Source organism: Tachyglossus aculeatus, chromosome 10 (genome assembly GCF_015852505.1).
Source record: "Tachyglossus aculeatus isolate mTacAcu1 chromosome 10, mTacAcu1.pri, whole genome shotgun sequence".
NCBI lineage: Eukaryota > Metazoa > Chordata > Mammalia > Monotremata > Tachyglossidae > Tachyglossus > Tachyglossus aculeatus.
Window position 1 is genome coordinate 10,006,176 of NC_052075.1, and position 26,514 is coordinate 10,032,689.

General features: G+C 43.0%; 1 protein-coding gene across 1 annotated transcript in view; it reads right to left on the bottom strand.

The window, feature by feature from the left end:
- The window catches only part of PPARGC1A (PPARG coactivator 1 alpha), a 551,441-nt gene that overhangs the window by 331,717 nt on the left and 193,210 nt on the right, over nucleotides 1-26,514 (bottom strand). The window lies entirely within an intron of this gene.

The window sequence follows — 26,514 nt, forward strand, 5'->3', positions numbered from 1 at the left end:
GTGGACCAACTACATTTAAAATATCAGCACTTTTATGCTATAATAGCTCCTATTAACAACAGTTGACTGACACTAGATGTATTCAAACTAAGCATCAATTAAAAAAGTGCCAACCTCTCCAAAAATGAGGAAGCGGCTGTCCTACCCGTACCGTGGTAAAAATGAAATAATTGCCGTGGCGTTATGGGACTGAATTATTTGACTAATTGACAGCAATATTTTTCCTGATTGTGAAAGGCCAGCAAATACATTACAATACTGTAGCAATATTGATGTTAGCAAGGTCTCATTAGGCCCACTTGATGTCAAAGTTAGCCAATCATGTTACGATCCCTGTTTATCAGTCAGAGTTAAATAAACGGCTGGGCCAGTGGAAACAAAATAGAAGTTGAGGACCACATTTCCATCATTATCAAGTGGCACGCTCTCAGGAAAGTCAGCAGGTGGGAAAGGTGCCTCAGAGGGCAAATTTCCGAGATCAGCCATGGATGCCAGTGTCTTTAAGTTGCATCAGTATGTCACAGATGAGACTGGATTTTCAGCGTCTCATCTGGTCTCCCCTTCTTCATTTAATTTTAGGCCAGTTATCATGATAATAAGAAGTTCCTGAGCCTGAGAGGTCAGAAGCAGACAACGACTTTTCACATTCGGTCTACCATCTCTGCTTTGGTTGAGCATTGTTTCCATCGTGCAGTAGACGATGATCTTGGCATGTTGGTTTTTCCCCGACTGACATGATCTCTTAATTAAAAGAACAGACAAATATAAAGATTTAAGAGGGTGTTCTGGCTGACAAGAAGCAGAGTTCCACTGCAGGAAAAGAGCTGAGCGACCACAATTGAGTTCGCTTGGCAATCATTTTTAGGAACAAAACCACAGTCATCTGTTGGTGGGATAGAGTTGGGGGAATCCCTTTTGGATGACTCAAAACTGAAAAATTCCAGCAAACAGCCAAACCCAGCGGCGGCTGTAAAAGTCTGCCTCTCTTCCCCCTGTGCTCCGGGTGAGCCAGGAAATTTCATTTCATACATCATTTACAACGTGCTACTGTGGAATGTCCACCGCTTTCTCCCAAAATGCAGTGGCGGCAACCATAGCTGACCCCAGGGAGTTGACCATTCCCTTTCCACATTTAATTTTAAGGTTCAATTGAACTCTACCCCACCATCCGAGATCCAGTGAACAGAGGCATTCAGTGTGAAACTGGAAGACCTGTAATTTTTGCTTTTCATTCTGCCCCACCCACACCTCACTCATCCATGTCCAACAAACCAGAAGCATGACCTGCATTTATATAAATCCTGTGTTTGCTTGTGTGGCCTCCTGCACTTGAAAACTACTCTCGAGTGGAAGGTCACTTTTATGGCCAAAGCTTAAAAATGAGTATGAGGCTGAAGGGTCTTCCTAAAAAAGAAAAATTTGAGAAGGTGAATCTGCATAATTTTCTTATCTAGGGAAAGGTCCACAAATAAGATCTAGAGGCGGTATGGCCTAGTGGACTGGGAATCGATAAACCTGGGTCCTAGTCCTGGCTTCACCACTTGCCCGCTGAGTGACCTTGGGCAAGTCACTTAACCTCTGTAAAATAAGGATAAAATATGCACGCCCCTTCCCTCTTAGAGTGTGGTACTGGGACAGTGTCCAATCTGATTATCTGGTATTTAGCACAGTGCTAGACACATAGTAATGTCTTAATAAACCCCACTTTTCTTTCAAAAAGAAAAGGTGGAAGAATTCAATAATGCACTGCCATGATCTTGATTTCAAAAATAGTATATCGTAAACATCTAAGTCTCTAATATAGAGAGCAATTCTTTGATTCATTCAATTGTACTTATTGAGCACTTACTGTGTGCAGGGCACTGTACTAAGTGCTTGGGAGAGTACAATATAACAATAAACAGACATATTCCCTGCCCATAGCGAGCTTCCAGTGTAAGGTGGAGACAGACATTAACATATGATATTAATCATATCATTTGTAATTCATAAATACATGTGAACATATACATAAACACTTAAGAAAATGGGAGGTTAAAAACACTGGGGAAGAGCACCAGCCAGGACAGCTGACTCCAGGAGGGGCAGGCAAACTTTAATTCCCATATGTTCTGACTTCAGTTTGCTTAAAATGTCAACCATCACTTCACATTAACCTAGTTATTTTGCTCTGAAAATTATGCAACTATCAATAACCCACTGTGCTACCCTCCAACACCACCCCCTCCGCCGAGCACACTGTTAAAAGAGCAAAACCAACAGCTGCTGAAGAAATAAGAAAAGCTTAAAAAAAACTTGTAGCAGGTGGTACCACCTGTGCCCATCTAATTCTAGCCCAAACAATCTACTGCTGACTGGTGGTGAAGAGTGAAAAATCAGTTAGTCACTCACAGTTGGGAGAGGGGGCATAGGAACATCAGCTTAGGCGTGGCTGCGCCTTCTGGGAAAGAGATCGGGAAATTGGAGCTTCAGAAAGCCTGTGTACTGGCGGGGAACTTGGGCCACTGGGGAAGAGTCCACGACTTACCTAGGAACAGCACTGGGCTCACTGATACCAAGTCCTTCCCCCCTCGTCCCCCTACACCGAGATGGGTGAATCAAGGGGAGCAAAGGAGCTCTTGTTAGTTGATGCTCATTTAAATACACTGGATGATTACAACTGAAGAGAAATCCAATAAAGGGTACTGTGAAGTGAGAAGCTCCTACTTAATCCTCCATCTTTTATTTGTAATGCAACGATAGTAACGTCAACTGCAGGTTGACCCATCAGTGGGCCTGGGATAATTTGGTCCTTCTCTGTCCTGTACCTCTTAATGAAGATGATGACTGCTTGTTAAGCACTTACTAAGTGCCGATCCTTGTGCTAAGTGCTAGGGAATTTTGAAAATACTCTGACAATCTCTGTCCGCAATGAGGCTCCCGGTCTAAGAGGGAGGAAGAATGGGTAGCTTTTCCCCATTTTGCAGATGAGAAACTGAGGCCCAGGGACATTAAGTGACCTGCCCATGATCTCACACAGCAGGTAAGTGGAAGAGACAGGACTAGAATCTCAGTCTCCTGACTGCCAGTCCTCTGCTCTGTTCAGAAGACCACACTCCCTCTTCTCACAACAGGCAACTTAATCCAGTGTTTAGAACAGTGGTTGGATCATAGTAAGCACTTAACAAACACCATTATTACTATTAAGGATTTCAGTCACAACAAATGCACTTCTGAAAGAGATCTTCTGCTTAAATAATCAGTCATCCAATGGTATGTATTGAGTACTTATTATGTACACACCACTGTACTATGGGCTTGGGAGAGCACAGTATATCAGCATTACCAGGCATGTTCTCTGACCATATATAAATTACTAACATGCACTAAACTAGTCAATCACCCAGTTTCCTAAGGGGCAACCACCTTGAGAACTTTTCTGGAGGTCCAAAATGCAATTAAAGTAAATGACAATCATGAAGCACCACAAACCCCACTCTGAGTTATGGATGAGAGGATGGGAATTGTCCAAAGGGTGATGAATTCCATAATTCACTGAGCAACTGGTCCTCTTTCTATTCTCTCAAGACCTCCCAGCAGTAACCTAGGCTGCTGTGTGTAATAATAACATAATGATGGTATTTGTTAAGCACTTACTATGTGCCAAGCACCGTTCTAAGCACTGGGGTAGATACAAGGTAATCAGGTTGTCCCACTGGGGGCTCACAGTCTTCATCCACATTTTACAGATGAGGTAACTGAGGCCCAGAGAAGTTGAGTTGCCCAAAGTCACACAGCTGACAAGTGGCTGAGCCAGGATTAGAACCCAAGACCTCTGACTCCCAAGCCCGGGCTCTTTCCACTGAGCCACGTGTAGGCTGAGTGACTGATGGAAAGCCACTGGAAAGAATGTGCTGGAGAAGTCCTGCCCTAGCCGGTGCGTGGATCCCTGAAGATGAAACAGGGACATTCTGACGACTTCCCATTCTGAAATTTCTGGGGTATCTGGGAACTGCTGACACAAAGACAGCTCTAGACAAGCAGGGTCTTCCCTTGACTAGGGACGGATGCCGCAGATTCTTGAATTCATAGTGTGTGCTCTTACTATTTTTAAAATGGAAAACTTGGCAAAGGATAATTATTCAGGGCTAACACAGCGGCTTAAATCTCGAACTGTTCTCAAGAGGTAGGATACAGGGCTCTCTCCCTGTGGAAGGGGAAGTTATCCATGGTGGATGGTGTTGGGATAATAATAATAATATTTGCTACATTCCAAACACTGTCCTAAACACTGCGGTAGGTAAAAGACAATCAAATCAGACACAGTCCCTGTCCCACACAGGCCTTACATTCTAATGGGGAGAGAGAAAACAATTTTTTCTCATTTTACAGATGAGAAAACTGAGGCAAGGTGAAGTGACTTGGCCAAGGTCACACAACAGATCAATGGCAGAGCCGAGGTCTCCTGACTCCCAGACACATGTTATTTCCCCTACGCCACGCTGCTTCTCCGTGTTAAGTTACACACTGGCTGGGGCTGATGATGGTAAAGATAATGATGTTGGTATCTGTTAAGCACTTACTATGTGCCAAGCTGCCATGGGGAGCTGAATCAATCGATCAATCAATGGTATTTATTGAGCATTGATTGTGCGTACAGCCCTGTACTAAAGTACTTGGGAGAGTACAACAGACTAAGTAGACACAATTCCCACGGAAAGTGACCCTTTCACCCAGAATGGACACAATCTCTGCTAGCATCTGTGGAGCCCCATTTGCTCCCGGGCTCTTGGCTGGGGTCACTTTTCCTGAAGTGCCAGCAGGAGCCAGCGGGCACCCACCTCCTCCGAGGGCAGAGATCACCAGGCCCAGCTGGGCTAACTCATCACCCTTCCCTGCCCAGCTCTGCTCAGGCTGCCTCGCTGCATCCACTCAAAACTGACTGTCACATGTGCCTGGGAAAGGACCCAAGCACAGAAAGTCAGAAGAACTGGTTTTCATAGGGGTGAGACAAAGAATTTCAGCAGTGCTGACCAGTCCTGCCCCACCATCCCCTCAGAGAGGGTGACACAGGGGAGGGCAGAAGACCGGAGTGCAATGGTCCAGACGTCCCTCTGGTGAGGCTCCTAACTCTCACTTGTCAGGCCCGGTAGCCCAATCCCTCCCAAACCAGAGTACACAAGGGGAAGGCCCCTTTGTCCCTATGCCCTTGTGGGGAGCTGGGGTTTTCGTGGCTGCCAAGGGAAAAACAGCCTCCAGAAATGTGTCATTCCCTGAAGCCTAAACAACTAGGCAGGCAGAGAAAATCTCCGGAAGGAGAGCATTGCCCGACACCGGTGCTGCCAACCAAGTTCTGGGGCTGCTGCCTGGAGGTGGGTGGGGGGAGGGACGAGGGGCACTGGTTCTTCTCGAACTGAGGGGTCCAGGATGATCACACCGGAAACCTACACCGGAGCTGACGCACCAGTCCGGCAAAAGGCGATCTTTCCACACAGATGACTTTAAGTGTTTCGGCCTCACTCACACACGTGGGTAAAGTTCACAATCCGCAGTGTCATCTTGAAGCACAGAGGACAACTCTCTCTATAATTTTCTTCTTATCTCGAAGGGCCAAAGCCTGATGGTGATGTGTGAGCTCCGCTCAGACGACAGGCTCGCTGCCGATAGGCAGGCAGCCTAACCCTTCACGATCAATAGGGAGGAAATCGTTAAAATGCAAACATGGCACTTTCCCCTTGCTGGTTCCGGCTCCTTGCCCTCAATCCTGAAAACGGTGCAGAGTTTCCTTCCCTCCTTCCGTGGACAGACAGCGACGCCAGTTTCCATTTTGGTCTCCTTTTCCTTTCCCTCATCTCTTCTACTGAGACATCAAATTTAGGATAGAAGCAGAATTTAGAGAAACACTGTGGCCTAGTGGAAAGAGTGTGGGTCTGAGACTCAGAAAACCTGAATTCTAATTCCAGCTCTGACGCTTTCCTGTGTCATGATCTTGGGCAAGTCATTTAACCTCTCAGTGCCTCAGTTTTCTCATCTGTAAAATGGAGATGAATGCCTGTTCTCACTCCCTCAGGCTGTGAGCTCCAAGTGGAACAGGGTTCTGATTATCTTGAATCTGCCAAGTCCTTGGGACAAGGTAAACACTTAAGTACCAGAATTAGTATTACTATTAGGACAGGCGAGAGACGGCCAATGAAATGAGCTAAAGAGGAGAGAAGCTGGGGAGAATGGAAGGGAAAGAGATTTGGGGGACAGCTAGACTTTAAACTGATTCCTCCATGAATTTACATAACAATAATTATGGTATTTTCGAAGTCCACCTTCAAAGCCTTATTGAAGGCTTATCTCCTCCAAGAGGCCTTCCCTAAGTCCTCCTTTCCTCTTCTGCCACTGTCTTCTGCATCTCCTTGACTTGCATCCTTTATTCATCCACCCTCCCAGCCCCACAGTTCTTATGTACATATTTGTAATTCGATTTCTTTGTATTAACATTTGTCTCCCCCTCCAGATGAGGTAACTGAAGCACAGAGAAGTGAAGTGACTTGTGCCGGGTCACACAGCAAAGCGGCAGGGCCACGATCTGAACCCAGTTACTCTGACTCCCAAGCCTGTGTTCTTTCTCCAAGTCAAACTAGACGTGAAACAAAATCCTGCTCCCATCCTGAGATCAATCAATCAACAGTACTTACTGATCATTTTCTATGTACAGAGCACTGTACTAAGCGTTTGGGAGAATACAACAGAATTAGCGGACATGTTCCCCACCCTGAATGATCTTACGATCCTGAGATCCACTTTTGTCAGCCCCCGAGAGAGTTGTCCAAACACTATTACCCGGCATTTAGCTTCGGTGATTATCTGAGCTGAGATTCACTCTTTCTTGAAGCTGGCCTTGTCGAAAACTTTATAAAAAAGTAACTGCTGCCTCCCCAAAGTGCTCCACTGAGCTTTCAGTATATATATCATTAGTTCACAAGCTGCACTGCTGAGGAAAAATGCCATTAGAAAACATATCATTTACCCAATAGATTAGAATGGATCCCAAGGAGCAATTCCAGTCTATCAGGTAATTACAGGGAAAAAACATGTATTATTTACGTGAGAAAATGGAACGTCTCCTTGGGAACCAAGGAGGCCCATCCATCCCATCCATAATAAAGGGATTATAACGCTTGGTGCCGAGTCCTGGCACTTACGTAGGATTTTAAAATGTGATTGTGGGGGGCTGGGTTTTTTTTTAATTTTACGGTGAATAGGCCCATGTTAACCTTAAGTAAGACCCCTGGAAATTCATTTTCATCCAATCCATAATTTTTAGTTTTGAAAGCAAACACCTTGGCCCATTCCCAGCAGTATCAGAAAAACAAACCCTTCCATCTACAATGTAGAGTCCTTCGTTGCCAAGGATTTCTCTGGACCCTGAAGTCAGCAACACAAAGGACTCATTTCACCCATTACCAAAATGCAGTCACCTTGGGGAACGGGGAGAAGAATGTGTGTGTGTGTGGGGGGGGGGGATAGAATGAGAAGCAATGTTGCCTAATGGATAGAGCATGGGTCTGTGCATCAGAAGGACCTGGGTTCGAAACCTAGCTCCACCACTTGTCTGCTCTGTGACCTTGGGTAAGTCATTTCACTTCTTTGTGCCTCAGTTACCTCATCTGTAAAACGAGGATTAAGATTGCGAGCCCCATGTGGGACATGGACTGCGCCCACCCTGAATAGCTTCTATCTACCCCAGTGCTTAGTAGAGGGCCCGGCACATAGTAAGTGCTTAACAAATGCTACTTAAAAAAAAAAAAGAGTAACAGTCTAGCAAAGTCCTGATTTTTCTTCTCATACTTAAATGGATCCTTCCTTACTTTATAGCATGGGTGAATGTCAACATATGACGAAAGCAGAGCACTTTGGACAATGACACTAAGCCAAGTAATGGGATTTTGCAACCCCTGACAAACTTCCAATGGTTACCTACCCATCACCGCATCAAACTGAAACTTCTCGCCACTATAAGGCGCACAATCAGCTCTCCCCCTCCCACCTAATTTGGTTCATTTCCCACTATCCAACCCAGCCAGCACACTTGACTCCTCCAATATCAACCTACTGACTTTGTCAACTCCTTGCTCAAGTCCTCTTTCCTGTCTAGAACTTCCACCCGCTTCACAGCCGACAGACCGCCACTCTCCCTGTCTTCAAAAACCTACTACAGTCACATTTCTGGCATAGTGGAGAGAGCCCAGGCCTGAGAGTCAGATGATCATGGTCCTAGCTCCACCACTTGTCTGCTGCGTGACTTTGGGCAAGTCATTTCACTTCTCTGGATCTCAGTTACCTCATCTGTAAAATAGGGGTTGAGACTGTGAGCCCCATGTAGGAGAGGAACTGTGTCATTCATTCATTCAATCATACTTATTGAGCACTTACTGTGTGCAAAGCACTGTACTAAGTCCAGTACATTGTCCAACCTAATGAACTTACATAATACTAACAGTAATAATAATATAATAATGATGATAATAATGGAATTTTTTAAGCGTTTACTACATGCCAGACACTACTAAGCGCTGGGTTGGATACATGCCAATTGCATTGGACACAGTCCCTGTCCCAAGTGGGGCTCACAGTCTCGATCCCCATTTTACAGATGAGGCAACTGAGGCACAGAGAAGTTAAGTGACGTGCCCCAGGTCAAAGAGAAGACGGGTGGCAGAGCCGGGATTAGAACCCATGACCTTCTGACTCCCGGGCCCAAGCTCTATCCATTACACCACGCTGCTTCTCATCTACATTACATCTAACCCTGTGCTTAGTACAGCGCCTGGCACGTAGTAAGTGCTTAACAAATACCACAGTCATTAACTCTATTTACCCTCCCTTTTGTATCTCCTATACATGTGTGCCTGAACCTCTTACCTACTCTAATACTCCCTCTGCTCCCAGCCCCAAAGCAATTAAAGTCGAAGCCTCCCTCTTCTGTAATTTATTTTACTGTTTGTTTGGGGTTTTATGGTATTTGTTAAGCACTTACTATGTGCCAGACATTGTTCTAAGCACTGGGCCAGATACAAGTCAATCAGGTTGTGCACAGTCTCTGACCCATATGGGATTCAGTCTTAATCCTCATTTTACCGATGAGGTAACTGAGGCCCAGAAAAGGGAAGTGATTTGCCCAGGGCCATCCAGGAAACAAGTGGGGGAGCTGGAATTAGAACTCAGGTCCTTCTGACTTCCTAGGCCATGATCTATCCACTAAGGCATGCTGCTTCTGGAGGGCTGGCATCATGCCTATCAACTCTACTGTACTATACTCTTCTAAGGGATGCAAACAATGCTGTGAACACAGGAAGCACTCAATAGATAGCACTGATTGACTGACTGACTGATGGTCTCCACAGTGAGATATATAAAAATTGAGAGACACTATTCCTAACACACTATTCTAACCCCTAGACGTGGGAATAGCCTTTAAAAGAAATGTCTGCACTGCATTTGGTCTGCAAGATCTGACTGTGTTACTATTACCTTTTCCATTATTGCCATTTATGTGGCCCCACAAATGCACAGAATGCACAACTGAAGGGAAAGGAGAGAATAAAACAAGCCCTGAAATCTCATAGCAGTCATTGCTGACCATCACCCAGAACGCACCCCTATTTGGAATGTCACATTCTGCTTAACCACAGAAAGAAAAGTTCAAAATTTGTTGGAGAACATTGCCTGCTTCCTGCACCATCTGAAATGACCATTTATATGCAGATCGTTTACCTGACACAAAATGTTTACACAGAAATTATCACTGAAAGGTACTGTCAGCCCTGGCATTTTAATGCAAGCTTTTGATACAAATAATAAAATCTTTCTGCAGATAATGAAGCGCCCAACAAAGCACTCTTTGTTCGACAATAAAAATAAATGATTTCAGAGACAATTGAATGATTATGAAATTATGCATTTTCTAGAAACGCCGTACATTATAAAGTAAGCGTCTATTTCATTGTTATGAGGAAGCGGTATTAGAAAAGCCTTGAAATAAATAAGAGCTTAATGCTTTTTTTTTTTAAATTGAACTAAGTATTTGAGTAAATACCCAAGAACGTAAAGGTATAAGCAATGTCATTGCTAAGTCAGAAGAATGGTCCATCCACTACAGAACCGGTCCCAAGAATGGCAGCAGGGTGCTTGGAGGAATCATGGGGTCCTTTTCTTCCTGATCAGTGATCTTAAGGGACAGACCTCTTAATATTCTTACCTTTTTCCTCTTCAAACTTAACTTCCCCTCTACTCAACCATCATGAATCACCCTCCCACGAAGTTATCAGAAGCAGAAAGGCCTAGAAGGAGAGTGTGGTCTAAGAAGTCAGAAGACCTGGGTTAAAATCCCATCTCTGCCATGGGACCTTGGACAAGTCACTGAACTTCTCTGTGCCTCAGTTTCCTCATCTTAAAGTGCAGATTAAATACCTGTTCCCCCTGCACCTTAGACTGTGAGCCACATGTGGATCAGAGACTGTGTCTGATCTGATGATCTTATAACTACCCTGGAGCTTTGTACAATGCTTGGCAATAGTAAGTGCCTAACTATTATTATTATTATTGTTATTATTATTATTATTATTGAGCCTGGTCTATTTATTCTATAATAAAAAGGTGTTTACCATCAACTCAGGAGATGGTTCTTCTTTCTATAGACGAGGAGACCTTCTAAATCTTCCTAGTGGTTGAATTTTTTAGACTCCTAAGATATGAAGAGAGACCAAAAGAAGGTATTCTGCTCTTCAAACTGAAGTAATCAGGAGGCCAAACATATTTTTTTGCTTCTGGTTCTAAAATCTATGAAACCTTGAAAACACAGTTTAGCACGATGGATTTTCTCAACTGCAAAATGAAGGCCAGAGTTCCACACTCAACCCCTAAGAGGAGATTGATTCCCTTTCTGGTAGAAGCAGCGTGGGAGTCGGAAAATGTGGGTTCTAATCCCAGCTCCGCCACTTGTCTGCTGTGTGACCTTGGGCAAGTCACTTCTCTTCTCTGTGCCTCAGTTACCTCATCTGTAAAATGGTGATAAAGACTGTGAGCCCCATGTGGGACATGGAGTGTGTCCAACTTGATTACCTTGAGAAGCAGCGTGGCTCAGTGGAAAGAGCACGGGCTTTGGAGTCAGAGGTCATGGGTTCGAATCCCGGCTCTGACACATGTCTATGTGACCTTGGGCAAGTCACTTAACTTCTCTGAGCCTCAGTTACCTCATCTGTAAAATGGGGAGTAAGACTGTGAGCCCCACGTGGGCCAACCTGATTACCTTGTATCCCCCCAGCGCTTAAAACAGTGCTTTGCACATAGTAAGCGCTTAACAAATGCTATTATTATTATTATATCTACCCCAGAGCTTAGAACAGTGCTTAGCACATTGTAAGCACTTAAATACCATTATTATTATTATTATTATCATTATTATTATTATTATTATTATTATTATCTGGATGGATTTTAGAACATGAAGTGAAAATCTATTTGCACTGTGTAAACACTGATACAACATGCTAAATTGTCCTGTCTGGTCTGAAGGAGTTAATACTGTTCCCAAAGTTTGTAATTTAGATTTTGTACTGGACTCGGGTATTTTGTAAGTATCATCTAAAGAGTCTGTTAAGCACATTCTCTTCCTTAGAAAAAGCTGCATGGCTAGTTGGGAGTACATAATATTACCAGTGTTTTGAGTTGGGTGCCCTTTCCTAAAATGGAGGCAACATAGCCGAGTGGAAAGTGTATGGAAGTGGCAGCCAGGAAATAATAATAATAATGATAATTGCGGAATTTGCTAAGTGCTTACTATATGCTAGGTACTGTACCAAGCGCTGGGGTAGATATAAGATAATCAAGCCCCACAAGGGACTCACAGTCTTGACCTCCAATTTACAGATGAGGAAACTGAGGCCCAGAGAAGTGAAATGACTTGCCCAAGGTCACACCACAGACTAATGGTGGAGGTTGGATTAGAACCCAGATCCTTCTGATGCCCAGGCCTGTACTCTTTCCATTATGTCATGCTGCTTCCCAGGTTGCCCTCATTTCCTCTTCTCCCAGCGTGGCTCAGTGGAAGGAGTCAGAGGTCATGGGTTCAAATCCCAGCTCCGCCAACTGTCAGCTGTGTGACTTTGGGTAACTCACTTAACTTCTCTGGGCCTCAGTTACCTCATCTGTAAAATGGGGATTAAGACTGTGAGCCCCCTGAGGGACAACCTGATCACCTTGTAACCTCCCCAGCGCTTAGAACAGTGCTTTGCACAGAGTAAGTGCTTAATAAATGCCATTATTATTATTATCATCATCCTTGCACTTGGATTTACAGTCTTCATTCACCCCTCCCTCAGCACTTAAGTACATATCCAAAAGTTATTGATATTAATGTCTGTCTCCCCATCTAGACTGTAAGCTCCTTGTGGGCAAGGAGCATTTCTACTAACTCTGTTATATTGTCCTCTCCTAAGTGCTTGGTACAATGCTCTGCACACAGTACGTGCTCAGTAAATACAATTGATTGAAGAGCCAGCACCCCAAATGGTTTGCCATGTGACCTTAGACAACTCACTTCATCTCTCTGGGCCTCAGTTACCTCATCTGTAAAATGGGGATTAAGACTGTGATCCCCCTGAGGGACAACATGATCACCTTGTAACCTTCCCAGAGCTTAGAACAGTGTTTTGCACAGAGTAAGTGCTTAATAAATGGCATTATTATTATTATTATTATTATTATTATCACCCTTGCACTTGGATTTACAGTCTTCATTCACCCCTCCCTCAGCCCCACAGCACTTAGGTACATATCCAGAAGTTATTGATATTAATGTCTGTCTCCCCCTCTAGACTGTAAGCTCCTTGTGGGCAAGGAGCATTTCTACTAACTCTCGTTATATTGTCCTCTCCCAAGCGCTTGGTACAATGCTCTGCACACAGTAAGTGTGCAGCAAATACAATTGACTGAAGAGCCAGCTCCCCAAATGATTTGCCATGTGACCTTAGACAACTCACTCCATCTCTCTGGGCCTCAGTTTCCTCACCTGTAAAACGTAGCCATTCATTCATTCAATCGTATTTATTGAGCGCTTACTGTGTGCAGAGCACTTTACTAAGCGCTCGGGAAGTACAAATTGGCAACATATAGAGATGATCCCTACCCAACAACGGGCTCACAGTCTAGAAGGGGGAGACAGACAACAAAACAAGTAGACAGGTGTCAATACCATCAGAATAAATAGAATTATAGCTATGTACACATCATTAATGAAATAGAGTAATAAATGTGTACACCTATACACAAGTGCTGTGGGGCGGAGAAGGGGGTAGGACAGAGTGAGGGCGATGGGGAGGGGAGGAGGAGGAGAGGAAAAGGGGGGCTCAGTCTGGGAAGGCCTCCTGGAAGAGGTGAGCTGACTGTGCCCAATATCATAACTTTGAATCTATTACAATGCAGCAGAAAGTTCTTTGTAAATTCAAAAATATTATTATTATTGTGCCATAATCAGGAGGTGCAAACAAATATAATCAGTTGCAAGATTTTCCTTTATTTGCTCTCCTGTTTTTATTCTTCTTCCAATGACCTTGTTACCACTATCACCACAATCTCATCTTGGAACGGATCTGCTTTGGTAAAAGTGGAAATGCAAGGTACAAGTTAGCTTCTGCTTCATAAATAGGGGCTGTCTTTTTAATGAAATACTGCAAGATCCTGCTATGGGAGAAAGAAACAAGATGGATACAAAGCAGTCAAAACAAAAATCCCTTGCTACAAAACACATTATTCTAGAACTCCCTTTCTTTCATTCTCCAGCAGACATTTTCACATCTCTCTTGGCTCACTTCCCAATTCCACAGCAGCTCACGAACACACTGGAGTGTGTTGCACAGTGACTGACCAATCATTCATTCATTCAATCATATTTATTGAGCGCCTACCGCATGCAGAGCCCTGTAGTAAGCACTTGGAAAGTACAATTCGGCAACAGAGACGATCCCTACCCAACAATGGGTTCACAGTCCCAGAGCCAACCAGAAAGGCTCCTTCCCAGCTCAAAACATCAAAAAGAGAAGGTTTGAGGAGACTGACCAAGGTGAGGAAGGAGAGCGAGGGAAAGAGAGAGGAAGAGTTATGGAGGATGAGACCAAGGGAGGTGAAGAGGGTGAGAAAAGAGTGAAAAATAGCAAGCTGCAGGGAGAAAAGGTGGAAGAAATGTGGAGATAAATAAAGGACAGAGGGGAACGAAAAGGAGGAAAAAGGGGGGAAAATGGACACTTAGATCTGTGTTTATCCTTTCCCTTGCTAGAGTGGAAGATTCTTGAGAACAGGAACCATGTTCTCTCCCTAGAGGGTAGTATGGTGTCTCACCTAAGTGAAATTCAATTATTATGATGTGATTGTCTTCAGAACACTATGCATTCAAATGCCTGATCTACATACTTATTTTTCTTGAAACTGGTCTTCTTATCTATACCTCAGACATATCCCTTTTAGACTGTGAGCCCACTGTTGGGTATGGACTGTCTCTATATGTTGCCAATTTGTACTTCCCAAGCACTTAGTACAATGCTCTGCACATAGTAAGCGCTCAATAAATACGATTGATGATGATGATGTAAGCTAAATCAGTCGATCAATGGAATCTATTAGGTGCTTACTATCTGCAGAACACTATACTAAGAGTTTGTCTTATGCTGTCAAGAGCTTGGGAGAGTACAATGCAACAGAGTTGGTAGACATGTTTCCTGCTCACAACAAGTTTACAGTCAAGAGAGGGAGACGGACATTAATGTAAATGTCAGGCTCCAGTGAATTTGATATTTCCACCCCTCCAAAAAACAATACAACTTCCTTCAGGTCGAAGCAATAAAACCCACTGAAAAGAAATCATAATTCCCTGATGAAAATTCCCATCATTCACCTTAAAAAAGAGTGTTATCATCCTAACTGGAAAGCCCAAATCCCATTATTATCCAGCAAACCTTGGAATTTTCCAAAGGAGCGAACATTAGCAATCTGCCTAGGTTGGAGATTGAACTGGCAACCCCCAGAAGGTTCACCTCTGAAATTACTGTGGCCACAATTTACCAATAAATGCCGAGCTGCGGTGCTCACTGAAGGACAGAATCTCCAAGCAGAATTCCTCTCCCTGCCAGGCCAAAGAGCAGGAAGTAATAGCCGCCAACTTTCAGTTTAAAGATTAGACTCTTTAGATTTATGATTTATTGCATGTTTATTGCTGTACAGAATAGATTCTTTGGCTAAGATTATTGCTTCCCTACTGTGCTCTGGTATTCTTCAGTGTGTTTGTCTTATTTTTTTATTGAATCGGGGTAAAGTACCCCATGTGGCATTCGTATTCGGTGAAAAAATTCAACCAACTAAGGATTACATGGACGAATTAGGAGTGTCTTTCATCTGCTTTAATTACGTGCAGAGAGAAAATTGCATTTTAATTTTCATAAACTAGTGTTAAACTTCAGTATCATCATTGACTTATGACCAAATGATGAAATCGTCTGCAGTGACCCAGCAGACAGAGGTGATTGGAAGAGGAAACTTTCTTTCAGATGTAGGCATCTTAATGTCACACTTGATATTATAGCTAATGAAATACATTCCAAAAGTAGTGATAGTAGTAATAATAGTAATAGGAGAAATAGCGTGGCCTAATGGATACAGCACAGCCTTGGGAGTCCGAAGGAAGTGGGTTCTAATACCAGATCTGAAACCTGTCTGCTAAGTGACTTTGGGCAAGTCACATATTTATTCTAATTATTCTAAATTATTCTAATTATTTTATTTTGTTAATATGTTTTGTTTTGTTCTCTGTCTCCCCCTTCTAGGCTGTGAGCCCACTGTTGGGTAGGGACTGTCTCTCTATGCTGCCAACTTGTACTTCCCAAGCGCATAGTACAGTGTTCTGCACACAGTAAGCGCTCAATAAATACGATTGAATGAATGAACTTAACTTCTCTGTGTTACCCAAGTTACCATCTCTATAAATGGGAATTAAGACTGTGAGCCTCATTATTACTCTATTTTACTTGTACGTATTTACTATTCTATTTATTTTGTTAATGATGTGCATTTAGCTTTAATTCTATTTATTCTGATGACTTGACACCTGTCCACATGTTTGGTTTTGTTGTCTGTCTCCCCCTTCTAGAATGTGAGCCCGTTATTGGGGAGGGACCATCTGTGGAAAGAGCACAGGCTTTGGAGTCAGAGGTCATAGGTTCAAATTCCGGCTCTGCTAATTGTCAGCTGTGTGACTTTGGGCAAGTCACTTAACTTCTCTGTCTCAGTTACCTCATCTGTAAAATGGGGATTAAGACTCTGGGCCCCCTGTGGGACAACCTGATTACCTTGTAACCTCCCCAGCACTTAGAACAGTGCTTTGCACATAGTAAGCGCTTAATAAATGCCAAAGTTGTTGCCAACTTGTACTTCCCAAGAGCTTAGTACAGTGCTCTGCACACAGTAAGTGCTCAATAAATATGATTGAATGAATGAATAAAAAAATGGGCTCACAGTCTAGAAGGGGGGGGGTGTTTGTGTTTGTGTGTGCACGCGCACAAATATCCATGCCCGCTCAAAGAGAGCACATCTATTCAATGAATTTTTCTACAAAAAAGAATTCACTTGCCATTCTAATCATCAAGGGGAAAAATTCAAACCCTCATCACCACCTCTGCACTTCAATCATATTTATTGAGCACCTACTTTTCTCAGAGCTCTGTACTAAGAACTTGGGAAAGTACAATTTAACAGAGTCAGCAGCCACGTTCCCTGCCCACAATGATCTTGCAGTCTAGAGGGAGAAATAGACATTAATATAAATCAGTAAATGATGGATATGTACACTAGTGCTTTGGAGCTGAGGGAGGGGTCAATAAAGGGCACAAAAAACAAATGCAAGGGTGACACAGAAGGGAGTGGCAGAAGAGGAAATGAGGGTTTAGTTGGAAAAGGCCTACTGGAGATCTGCATTCATTCATTCATTCAATCATATTTATTGAGCACTTACTGTGTGCAGAGCACTGTACTAAGCGCTTGGGAAGTACAAGTTGGCAACACATAGAGACGGTCCCTACCCAACAGCGGGCTCACAGTCTAGAAAGGGGAGACAGAGAACAAAACAAAACATATTAACAAAATAAAATAATGCTTCAGGGGCCCTGCGCATGAAGGGAGAGTGTGGCACCAACAGAGTGTGTCTGCCATTAATAATAATAATGGTACCTGCTAAATGCTTACTACGTGCCAGGCACTGTTCTAAGCACTGGGGTAGATACAAATTAATCAGGTTTGACAGAGTCCCTGTGCCACACAGGGCTTATACTCTGAATCCTCATTTTACAGATGAGGGAACAGAGACCCAGAGAAGTGAAGCGACTTGCCCAAGGTCACGCAGAAGACGTGTGGCAGAGCCGCGATTATTCACTCATTCAATCATATTTATTGAGTGCTTACTGTGTGCAGAGCACTGTACTAAGTACTTGGGAAGTACAAGTTGGCAACATATAGAGACGGTCCCTACCCAACAGTGGGCTCACAGTCTAGAAGGGGCACACAGAGAACAAAACAAAACATATTAACAGGATAAAATAAATAGAATAAATACGTACAAGTAAAATAAATAGATTTATTTATTAGCAATTTATTTATTATTTATTTATTGATAAATAAACAATAATAGCCTTATTAGAATTATATATATTATATATAATGTATAATTATAATTATTATAATAGTTATCATTGATATTAATAAATAAATAATAAGTGATTATTTATTAATTAGTGATTAGAATTCAGGGCTTTCCAACTCCCAGGCCGTTGCTCTAACTCTAATCTAACACAATCCTTCAGCTAGACCTCCACTTGGTGGGTTTCCAGGCGAAACTACCCCCTGCTGTGGCAGTTTTTCCTTTCCACACAGTTGGTGTGTGTGTGCGCTCGCATATGTGTATCTGTATTTTTTACCTGTAAAGGTATGTGTGTTTGTGTGTGTGTACCTGTAAGAGAAAGAGACAAAGACTGAGTGTGTATGTACCTCTGAAAATCTGTGTGTGTGTGAGTGTAATAATAATAATAATAATAATAATGGCATTTATTATGTGTAAAGCACTGTTCTAAGCGCTGCAGAGCTTACAAGGTGATCAGGGTGTCCCATGGTGGGGCTCACAGTCTTAATCCCCATTTTACAGACGAGGTAACAGGCACAGAGAAGTGAAGCGACTTGCCCAAAGTCACACAGGTGACAAGTGGTGGAGCCAGATTTGAACCCACGACCTCTGACTCCAAAGCCCGGGCTCTTTCCATTGAGCCACACTGCTTCTCTAGTATATATCAACATTGCCTCCGGAGGCCACAGTGGACTCGGTCCTGTCCTGGACGCACACCAAACTGGACAGTCCAGCCTTGAATGGAGGGCAGTCCAGCTCATGAGATGCCCCATCTCTAGACTCAAGTCGGTGTTTCTCAGAGAGCTGCTCAAATTACATAACTGGACTTGGAAAGAAAAAAGTCAACCGGCACTTCTAAAAAAGAAATGGCGACACTGGGTTGGGGAACCAGGGGACATTTCCTTCATCACGACAGTCCCTTTTCTAGTAGAGACGTTCCCTGCCCCCAAGGGGCTCACGGTCTAAAGGGGAGACAGATATTGAAATTAATTAAGGATATGTACGTAAGTGCTGTGGGGCTGAGGTTGGAGCGAATATCAAGGGCTTAAAGGGAACAGATCCAAGCACATCAGTGATGCAGAAGGGAAAGGGAAAAGGGAAAATGAGGGCTAGTTAGGGAAGGCCTCTTGGAGAAGATGCAATGTTAATAAAGCTTCGCCTCATAAGAATTCTTTAAACGTCTGTCAGACAGTTACGATGATCCACGGGGCCGCAGTCACTCGATCAAACAATCGTATTTATCGAGCGCTTACTGTATGCAGAGAACTGTACTAAGTGCTTGGGAGAGCACAATATAACAATAAAACAGAGTTGACAGGCAAATTCCCTGCCCACAAGAGAAATGGCATTATCTTGGCTGTGTTGTACCAACAAGGACTAGAGAGAAATATTGGCCTGAATATTCTGCTTTAAGGTGAGGAATCATAGAACCTCACTGACCTCACTATCTTCACTATCTCCCTGGGTCAGGAATGGGTAATTCACCCTTTTGCTCAAACCTTATCATTTAGGGTCTTTGTTTATATGTTGCCACTTTTCAAGTTCTATTAGCGGGTATGCCAAAATTGTCTTCATGAAAATCAAATACCTGACCCAAAACTCTGCCAATTACCAAAATGTTCATTTCTGTCTGACGTGAGTGGGAGGTAAGAAAAGGAAAAAGAAGGTGTAAAATCAGCAGTAATAGTTCACGAATCCGTCCCAAAACAGCGCCGCTCTGTGTCTGCTATGAATAAAATGTGGAAACTACAGGCAGGATGATATAAGTAATGACATATCAATTAACTGTGTCAACAAGGTCTAAAAATATGCAAATTACTGTACTTCAATTAGAAAAATCTACATCCTTAGAGAATATGGTAAATCAGGAAATTTGGGAGACATTAAGAGTAATCAGCAAGGGAAAGCATGTACTTTTTGCTGTATCCTATTTTTGTACATACATAATGAAATAATTATAGCCACACTGTATTTATGCCTCGGCAAAAATATTAAAATCTTAAGATCTTTACAATGATAAATTTAATCCGCGGTACGTTTGCAGACAACATTAATTATATGAAAAAGAAATCTATTATCATTCAATATAAGTAAGTTGAAACTAATTTGGACATGCAAATTAGAAATATGGCTTTCGACAGTATCCGTCTATTAGAAAACAGAAAGCCAAAGGAGAAGCTTAGATCAATTACGGAGATATTAAATGCAAAAGCTGCGGTGACTTTAAATTGCATTAGAAATTCGGATGTTTAGTGATTTTTTAGCATCAAACTGCTTCTAAAATATGGGCGGACTGGGTTTTCTCCTTTAACTAATAAAAAGAAAAAGAATATAGCATTTAAGTGCTCATTACACTCCAAGCACTGTACAAAGTGCCGAGGGAGACTGAAGATAATCAGGCTAGACATGGGGGGGAATAAGTATTTCATCCCCATTTTATAGATGAGGAAATTGAGGCACAGGAAAGTAAAGTGACTTCCCCAAGGTCATGACTTCAGTGTGTTTCTTTAAGAATTCACTGCAACAACCCTAAACTAAACAGAGAACTATGAGGCTCATTTTCAAAGAATTACGCAATGCCTCCTCTCTCCCTTCAGCCTCGCAAAGGATCTGTAAGAGAATGAGGCAAGGGCTCTCTTTTCACCAAACTGAGAAGCCTTGCTTTCCGTGATCTGATGTCTCGGGATTGAACTGCGGATTTAAGAAGCCTGCCTCCACAAGAAGGGATTCCAAATTATTTCTGTCCCCGCCTTGAAGAAGAGGTCTATCTTGCGGAGGAAAGATGTCTCATCACTAATGGCCAATCAATCATAATATTTTTCCAGCATTACTGTGTGAAAAACACTGTACTGATCACTTGGGAAAGTGCAATAGAGTTTGGAGACAAGCTAGTAGAGAGAGCCGCTATTTAGACAAATATCCTTTCACCCAGGACACATCAAGGGCACTTTTTGCCGGAGAGCCGGGTGGGGAGTTCTTGAAATGGGGAACCAGCCTTGCTTGTTTCAAGAGAGACTTTTACTGGGATGGTGGAAGAGAGCAGGCAGCCTCAAAATTCACAAGAGATGTTTACTCTATTTTTTAAAGTATCTATACATCATCCTGTTCCCTCAATAAATCAATGGAATGACCGTTCTTCGGTAACAGCCCGGCACAAACCCCTGCGCAACGTGGGCAAGTGAGCCAATTGCTCTTTATGGGTCTCACTGGGGAGATGTCATCTCTGTGTTGAGATGTCAGCCCAGCTCTCTTGGGGACAGAGTCTGGAGAGGGAGAGGTCGGGATGGAGGATGGGGAGGGAGAGGTAAATTCTCCAAGATTCCTCCAGAGCTGAAGCACGGAAGCAGAGTGCTTAATTAAGCGCTTAGTACAGTGCTCTGCACACAGTAAGCGCTCAATAAATACGATTCAATGAATAAATGAATGCCTCTTTCAACAAGCACCCGGCTTGCACTTCACCAAAAACCAGAATTCACTAATAGTGGGATTCTATTCCCCATCACCTTAAAGCTGAATGCTCAGGCTAACATTCCTCTCTAGTCCTTATGGGTGCCACATGTCTTAGGTAACGCCCGTTTTTGAGAAAGCCCGGCAGGCTCCTTGGATCAATGTATCTGACTTCCACTGTTAAAGAATTCAAAGGAAAGAAAAAAAACACACTGGCCAGTTTTTACTTATGCAAATGAGCTTCCCGATAAGCATGCAAATAGGAATTTAAAGAGCAATCTAAAAAGCCACAAATTCTGTTCTCATTCCTTAAGCAAACCATCATGGTCTTGTCATGCTTTATTTCTCTGCCCTATCAGTAAATCTGTGTTTTTCCACTCGACCTCTGTCTCCTCATTTTTCCCCATCACCTACATTCTAGGGGCATATTCTGCCCCAACTGGTCCCCATGTGTTTTTACCTACAAAGGGTTATATAGGATGTGTGGTAAAATCCAAAGCTAAGGTTGACACTTCAGAGCACACTGAATTTCTCCACAGAATGACTGCAAACAGAAATATCACAGACATTTTCATCTAGATTACAAGACAGATTGTAAATTTCTAGAGGGCAGGGCGTGGCTTAATGAATAGATAGGGGCTTGGGAATCAGAAGATCATGGGTTCTAATTCCAGCTCTGCCACAGGTCTGCTGTGTGTCCTGGGGCAAGGCACTTCACTTCTCTGGGTCTCCCTTACCTCATCTGTAAAATGCAGATTAAGTGTGAGCCCTATGTGAGACAGGGACTGCGTCCAACCTACCTTTTATCTACCCCAGAGCTTAGAACAATGCTTGGCACATAGTACATGCTTAACAAATACAATAATTATTATTATTACCAATTTTATTCTGTTCTACTCTCCCAAGCATTTAGTACCCAGTAAGCATTCAAAAAACAACCTTGCCGGACTGATTGACCTAACTATGGCAGGACTTTCAGCCATAAAATCCCCAGAGTGGGGAAGCAGCATGGCCTAGTGGAAAGAATACAGGCTTGGGAGTCAGAAGACCAAAGTTCAAATCTCAGTTCCATCACTTGTCTGTTTGGAGACCTTGGTCAGGTCACTTAACTTCTCTGTGCCTGTTACCTCATCTGTAAAATGGGGATTAAGACTGGAAGCCCTATGTAGGACAGGGACAGGAACTGTGTCCAACCCATTTATCTCGCATCTACCCCAGAGTTCAGTACAGTGCTTGGCACATAATAATTGCTTAACAAATACCCTTACAAAAACATTGGGAGAAACATCATTTAAAATGGGGTGGGGTGGGGGAGAGATGCACAGCAAAACACTGAATAGAAACAGATTATTTGCTGGGTCTTGAATGGATGGGTTTCTGGGCTTCCTCTACAATCCATCTCTTCTCATTTCTCTCCATACAATCCTGTGTGCTTCTAGTACAAAGACAGAATTTACTCCCCATTATTTGTGATTAACACAGTATTGCTCGGCTGAATGCCACAATCCGCATCCTACTTCTTCTGGAGGAGAGATATTGGACTAGGATAAGGACAAACTCTAAATCCATTGGGGCAGTCATCACTCTGTGTAAAAAGAGAACCTGCAAGCAAAATCAATCATCATCTACCCTTCCCAGGGAGAAAAAAAGACTAATTCACGCTGTAAATATAGGATTCATTTTCTCTGAGCTTCATTTCTGGAGCCTAAGACTGGATGATTCCGTTACCTAATATTTGTCTTTAAACATCAGAAAAAGAGGTCCGCCATTTTTGAGAGATAATTATTCAGTAGTGCAGATGGCAGTAATAACAATTACACAAGATAAGCCCTTGCGATGATCTTTCCCAAGCAAACCCAAAGTCGTCCTGAATCATAAGAGACCGTTTGTGGGAAGAAGGCTGCACTGCAGTAGTGTCATTCGACCACCACGTCCCCTGAAAAAGTGGCAGAGGAATATTGCAAACAAGATGTAGGAAGCAAGACACGGTGAAGGTTAAGAACTTGCAAATTTAAAGGATTCTTAATCCCAGGGACTAATCCTTTACCATCTCTTTTTGCTGGAGATTCCCAAATACCGTCAATTTGAGAGAAAGAATTGCCCTTGAATTCTAACGGTTAGACGCAATTCCAGCCCCACTGTCTGGTGCTCGCATTTTAAATGTGCACATAATGAAAGGTTGTTGGGACAAGTGGGAACTTCGTTATGTAAGATGCATTAATGGCTATCAATACAACGCTTCAGAGGGTAAATCAGCTATCAGCGAAAGAGGTGGCGTATCTGAATGCCACGGGTGAACCCTTGGTATTTTTCTGACTTCTTAGTGATTCAGTGGAGAACTCAGCCAGGGACCGTCGAGAGTGCCAGGTGGAAATGGATCGTTCCTGTTTGAAACCTTGACCACCTTCCCAACAAATCAGGAAGCCCCCTTGTGATCCATCACCAAGGGAAACTAGTATCAGAGCCATGAGGAAAAGAGAAAAGAGAGGAGCTGAAATCTGATGCTTGAGATTTCCCTGTGCATAAAATAACAGCCTGTCATCTATCTTTCGCAGGTCATTTTTATCAAGCTGAGGGCCAAAATGAAATTTGACCTCCATCTTGCAGCTCGCCAGTGATGATAAATTCAATGCAGACAACAGAAATGGACAGGGTGTTTCTTGGGGAGCGGTGGGACGGTACAGTGGTGGTGAGTTGTACAGCTTGTATCTTTACATATTCCTTCTCATATTCTGTCAGACTCTTCCTATTTTTCTTTTCCATCAGCCCTTGGTTTGCACTTTTGCAGCCTGCCAGAGGTCCTCTGCAGGCAGACCGTAGATACTGAGACTTCTATAAGTTGGTCACCATAAGGAAAGTTGTGACAGAGGTTCACTGTCCCTGAGTGCTCTAATGTCACAAATTTTGGCAATCGCTAGAGCTAGTGGGAAGGTGAGTGGGCTGTGGAGAAGGGAAGACTGGGCTCAGACACTGCCATGGCTTGTTGGAGCTACAGTCTAGTCATTCATTCATTCGTTCAATCGTATTTATTGAGCACTTACTGTGTGCAGAGCACTGTACAAAGTGCTTAGGAAGTACAAGTCGGCAACATATAGAGACGGTCCCTACCCAACAACGGGCTCCTCAGGCTTCTTTGTTCATTTCCCAGAAATATTTGGGAACAAAGATAGCGGAGAAGGAATGGAGAGAAAGAGCCTTCACAAATCACTGTGAGGGCAAAACTGCCCTTCTACTCCTCTCATTCTGGAAATGCACCGAAGGGCTCTTTCAGGCCAGACTTAGTGCCTCCAAATTATTTATTTTCCTCAATCAGAATAGGTACCCGCCTTAACTACAAGTCTTCTTTGCTAACATGATTTTAAAAAGAGATTGTTTCCTCAATTCATCTAATGTTTAGTGTTCTTGGGGAGAAGTTATTTTTCTACACAAATATAGTGAGGCAGTAAATAAATGCTGGGAAGATGATTTTCAACCCTCAAAATAAAGCAGGAAGACACCACCTTGCCAGTTGGGTCCCGCTGAGCAGTTTTGGCAGAAGGGACCTCACGACTAAACACAAGGGGAGCCTGAGGCCTTCAGAGCTGCCAGGAAGTGACTTTCTGGGTCTGAAACTCTAAAGGAGCAAAAGTGTTTATTACTCCAGCTGTACAAGCATGCTCGTGAGTTAGAGCAGCTGTGACAGCTTTTTTCTTTTTTAAAAGATACTTGTAAAGTACTTACTATGTGCCAGGCACTGTACTGGGATAGATACAAGCTAAAAAAGTTGGACATAGTCCACATCCTACTTGGGGCTCAAGGCCTTATACATAAGGTAAGTGAGGCACAGAGAAGCTAATCAATCAATCAATCGGATTTATTGAGCGCTTACTGTGTGCAGAGCACTGTACTAAGCGCTTGGGAAGTACAAGTTGGCAACATATAGAGACAGTCCCTACCCAACAGTGGGCTCACAGTCTAGAAGACTGTGAAGTCTTCTTGTCTAAAAGAATAGTCTAAAAGTCTAAGCAACTTGCCCCAGGTCACACAGCAGATATGTAGAGGAGCAGGGATTAGAACCCAGGTCCTCTAATTTCCAGGCCCGTGTTCATTCATTCATTCATTCAACCGTATTTATTGAGCGCTTACTGTGTGCAGAGCACTGTACTAAGCGCATGGGAAGTACAAGTTGGCAACATATAGAGACAGTCCCTACCCAACAGTGGGCTCACAGTCTAGAAGGGGGAGACAGAGAACAAAACAAAACATATTAACAAAAGATATAAATAGAATAAATATGTACAAATAAAATAAATAAATGGAGTAATAAATATGTACAAACATATATACATATATACAGGTGCTGTGGGGAATACAGGTGCTGTATTCTACCCACTAGGCCATGCTGCTTCTCAGTCTTGGCTTCCTGAAGCTTAGGGACCATAGAATGAGCCTGCCTAGCTAACCAGTGCGGGAACACTAGCAATCAGTAGTATTTATTGAGTCCTTACTGTTTGCAACTCTACAGTAATGTATTCACCCAAGTGTTTAGTTCAGGGCTCTGCACTCAATAAATACTATTGATGGACTGATTGCAGAACACTGGACTAAGCGCTTGGGAACGTATGAGTCGGTAGACATGATCCCTGCCCACAAGGAGCTTAGAGTCTATAGGAAGAGAAAGACATTGAAATAGATTAGGAATCTGGGGAATTAGTAGAGTACTCTATAGTGAGGCAGATGCAGATACCACTCAAGGATACAACACCTCTTGGCCAACCCAGAAATAACAGACGTAGATTTAGGTGATAACATAATGGTGTCGTAGGGGCAAAGGTTCTTTGCAGAAATTTGCAGAAGCTAGAAGATTTTACTAGGGCAAACCCTTGCTCCCTCTCTTGCTACAGAGTCTTTGTGTTCTTCTCCCAAGTCAGTATGAAGCCTGTGACGTTAAACTTTGGGCAAGTCACAACTTCTCTGTGCTTCAGTTACCTCATCTGTAAAATGGGCATGAAGACTTTGAGCCCCACGTGGGACAACCTGATTACCTTGTATCTACCCCAGTGCTTAGAACAGTGCTTGGCACATAGTAAGGACTTAACAAATACCATTATTATTATTATTACTGTTAAATTTACATCAGTGGAAAGACACGGGTGGCAAAAATAAAGCCACCAGACCAAAAGGTGTGTCCAATACTGTATCAGAATTGGAGAGGGGCCTGACCAGATGAGAACCAGATTGTACAATATAAAGCCAGACAACTGGCCAGCTGATTCTAGGAGCCTGAAGATCTAAAAAGATCTGTACTTTGAGAGAAAGGAGGCCAACAAAGAGCCATAAATGATTCTCAAAGTGTGCTCATCTTGGGACTGCACTTGTCCAGTCTTGCAAGTAGTTTCCAA